The sequence below is a fragment of the Alligator sinensis genome, unplaced genomic scaffold, assembly GCF_000455745.1.
Source record: "Alligator sinensis unplaced genomic scaffold, ASM45574v1 scaffold662_3, whole genome shotgun sequence".
Lineage (NCBI taxonomy): Eukaryota > Metazoa > Chordata > Crocodylia > Alligatoridae > Alligator > Alligator sinensis.
In genome coordinates, this window is record NW_005842908.1 from 482,169 (window position 1) to 486,473 (window position 4,305).

A 4,305-nucleotide genomic window follows, 5' to 3' on the forward strand; every position below is an offset into this window, starting at 1 on the left:
CCCCAGTACTCTTTCCTGCCATGGCAGGAGGTCAGACTTGATGATCTGCTCAGGTCCCTTCCGACCCTACCAACTATGAAACTATGAAGCTTCCCGCCACTGCATGCACCCCCAGAGGAAGGAATGGGGGGCATGTGCCCCCTGGATCTGTGTGCGGGGTGAGAGTGAGGGCAAGCTACCTGCTGTGGGCTCAGGGCCAGGGGCTGAGCCAGCCTCTTCTCGGCAGAGGGGCTGGGTGGGGGCTGCGCTCGGGGCAGGCCAGGGGACAGCAGCAGTGGCATGGGGGGGAGCTACAGGGTTCTAGGGCAAATTTTGGCGTGGCTGTTGCCTCCCCAAACTCCCCCAGCACCACCTCTCCTCAGGTCACTCCATTCTTCTGCCTTTTCTTCAGGAACTCTGTGCTGCAGGGCAGGCAGGGGACACACAGCCAACGCAGGGCTCCCAAGGAAAAAGGCAGCAAAGCAGAGTGCCCCAAGCAGAGGCGGCACTAGGGGAGAGCTTGTGGGGGCTAAAGCCACCCCAAAAATTCCCCGTAGCCTCCCATCCCATAGCCACCCCTCCCAATACTGCAGCCTAGCTGAGCCCACCCTGCCCCCATCCCAAGCACAGTTCCAGCCTGTCCCCCCCACAACTAGGAAGAGTCTGCTGCAACCCCTGGCCATAAGCCCGTAGCGGGCAGGCCGCCTCCACCCCACGCACAAATCTGGGTGGGGGGGCACATGCCCCCTATGCCTCCCCTGGGAGTGTGCGCAGCAGCGGGGAGCTGCCCTTCCTCCCTTCCCCACCCTGGACGAAACACCCACAGCTCTGTCCGACTCCCAGCCCTGGGTCCCATTTACTGCCCTGGCTGGGCATGTATTAATTGTGAGATAATTATTTTGTACACCTGGCCAATCTTTCTTTGCACTTGTAGCCAGTCTAATTTATTGTGTGAAAACACCAGTGAAATGCGTAATATATGTAACATGTGGCAGAGGCCTTATGGTGGAGAGTGAGACTAGAGGCAATTGCTAGAGTGAGACTACTTAAGGGTTTGTCTACACCAAAGCAATGGTGGGTACTGGGGAAGATGACAGACATTATCAAGACCAAGAGTTTTACCCAAGAGGCTATTCAGGGCTCTATCACAATGTCTGTTTTTGAGAACTCGATCTCTGGCAGTCCTGAGAATGGCATCTCAAGATACGTATGACGCAGCCTGACTAGCACAGTTCTGGATCTAGAGAACAGCATATGCGGGTGCATGGGTATGCTGAGCACTGCCCTCTCTTGGACACACCTCTGCTATGGTACAAACAAGCTCTAAAGGTTACTGGGCTTATGAAGAAAAGCCAACATGTCAGCTCTTCTCCTGCAAAGAAATGTTCTAGGAGGGGAAGATTTGCAGATCATGAGCCAGGCCTGAAATAAGGTCTGAGTCTCTCCCTTCTGGAAGAACCAGAACTCTACTTCCTACCTGTTTCCAGGGAAAGGTCTGGTCCAGGGAACAAGTCCATAAAGCTTTCTTCTGCCAACAAGTCCCAGGTGTCTTCCATGTCAGACAAATCTGCAACAAGACAAAGTGGTTAACTTTGGAGTTAACTTGCATCCGTCGCAGGGCCCAGGGCTGCTGCCACTGGGGGCCCCAGAGATGCAGCAGAAAGAAGGAGATTCTGGTGCCAGCCATGAGTCGATAACCCCCAGGGCATGAGTGTCTGTGAATGCCTACCTGCACCTGGGAGCCATGCAGTGGGTAGCAGAGCCCCCACTTCCATACATCACAATCCCCAAAGGCTTCCAGAGTTCCTGCCCACCATGACAATTGCCAAGGGGCAATATAGGTCCCATCTTGGGGGAGGGTGTCATGTCTTCCACTACTGATTGAAGATGGACATTCTAGCCCATAGTACTCCAGGGACACTAGATTTGCACTTAACATTGCAATATCAGGTGCAGCTTCAGCCCTAGCCTTGCAAAACTTCCCTGGGGGTGGAACTGTCTCCCCCCTCTCCCCTGCTATGACAGATCTCTCTACTCAGGTACCTGGGGCTCAGTCTCCAGAAAGGAAGGTAATAGGAGACACGCTGAAGGATCAAATTTGATTTCATTCTCCAATTAAGGGGAAGAATGTGGCAACAGTTGCCTGTACCCACACCACTGAACTGCAGGGAGTGGAACCACACCCTGCCTGGATAACACAGATCAGGGACAGCCCTTAGAGGTTAGTACAGTGAGATGAAGCTCAGGACCCATTTCCAGGGATCCAGCTCCTCCCATCACTTTGGTACAGACCAATGCTAAGGAGATGGGGGGGTGGGGCAGGGTGACTGACTCAGCTCACCTGGGGACAGACCCTCAAACCATGCATTTTCTCCAAGGTCTTCATCATCACAGACCCAAAGCTCCAGCTCCCCTCGCTGGATGCGGTTGATCAAGTCTGGCATGGGACCTTGACATCCTGTGTGGGGAAATGAAAAAGTGGTGGCTATTTTAATTTAATCGTCATTCAGTGTCCAGTCGGGATCTGGGGAACAGATCCAATGGAAACAAAATGCTAAGGGCCCTGGAAAGAACAGGGAAAGTACATTTAGCATCAAGAAGAAACCAGTCAGAATCCTTCAATAGATGATGGTCCTAGTTCCCCAGCCAGGTGCAAGGATGGTCACATAAAATATAAAGCATGAACCACGGAGACACACAGAAAAGGTATAAAACTCTCAGAAGTACCAGAGAAGGTGCATAGAGGTGCAGTGACTTGTGATGTACTAGGAAGAAGAAAAAGAAAACTTATATGTTTTTAGATACCAAATTTAAAAGAAAGCGAATGGACACACTTGTGGACCGATACAACTTATTACCATCAGGGTAATTCCAGGCCAAGAACTAGAAATGGGTTTATTCTTGATGAAGGTTTGCACTGACTCTTGACAGTAAAGAGTCAATGACAGTTGAATGACAATGAAACTTTTTAATGGAGAGAAAAAAGCAATTCACACAAGCAGTATACAGAAAAGGGTGATTTTAAAGTAAGGATAGGTGCAAATATGTGTTGACCCCCAGATACAGTCTGAAGTACCAACATAAGTTCGATAGACCTATCGCACCAAAACCGAGTAGTCTAACTGAATGAGTATATGAAGATTTTAATAAAGCTCTTAATTTGTATTTTTAAACATGGAATTCTCTCAAACTACTGTTATTTCAGTCCTAACCAATAAGATATTTTTAGATTCTGAAGAACAGAAATGATTATCTAAAAAAATAAAATAAAAAAGCTAGTCTATGGAGAAGAAAAATAATTACTAATAAAGAGAACAGTAAAAGACCTGGAAAGGTTCCAGATAACAAGCTGGTTATAAACCTTAGGAACTGTAAACCTTTTCTCTCTCAGGAGAGAAAAACAGAAGTTATCTTCATACACTAACATGAGGCCAGCCTGTTAAGACAACCTTCTTTGTCCAAGTTTCAGAGTCCAGGTCCTGAAAGCGAGGTATCCAACATCTGCTGGTGAGTTTCTTTGCCTAAACAAGACTTCAGTGCCAGAGGAACCAGCCAGGGAGAGACCAGCCCTTTAATTAACTAGTTGATACTATCAAGTGGGCTTAATGCTAATATTGAAAGCCAATCTTGTATTTTCTATTCTATTAATTTGCAATTAGATTAGATGCAATCTGGTCAGACTGAATTAAAAACCTTTCACTTGCCTGTTGTTTCTGTCTGTGCACCTTGTCTCTTGAGTGTATATTAACAACCTTTTACAGAAGCGGGATGTTGGCTGCCATGGTTCCCCTGCTTTACCTGTGGAAGGTTCAGGTGTTATGTCTTGTGTTGTGCCAGGGGTGACAGTAGTTTTACTAAGAGTTAGATTATGGATTTGTGTAGGTTGTTTAGGATCGGGACTATTCTGCCTCGGGAAGAGGTGGGACTAGATATGACCTCTGAAGGTCCCTTCCAGCCCGACTTCTCTGATTCTATGAATGCACAGGTTGGTCAGTACTGCAGTATGTGACAGTCCATCAGAGTTACAGAGATAAAAAAAAAAGAAGCAAGGTACAGTTTTACAGCTTGCAATTCCACATGCTGGGCTTTTGATAAGCAGAGATTCTAAAAAAGGAGCATAAGATCACCTCCAAAGTGGCCCAATATGGTGTCCTACTTGACAACTTTGTGCCATTCCCAAAGAAATAATAAAGAAATGAATCCCAGGGGAAAGATAAAATGGTGGGAGTTAGTTCATACCCAAAAGCCAGGGCCATGTAACAAAGACTACCTATGGTATTGTTATCATAATAAAGAGCTTGATGAAGATTTACTTTTGGATACAGG

General features: G+C 47.5%; 1 pseudogene; it reads right to left on the reverse strand.

The window, feature by feature from the left end:
- Nucleotides 1-4,305, reverse strand: part of LOC102371606 — a 27,542-nt pseudogene that overhangs the window by 5,267 nt on the left and 17,970 nt on the right.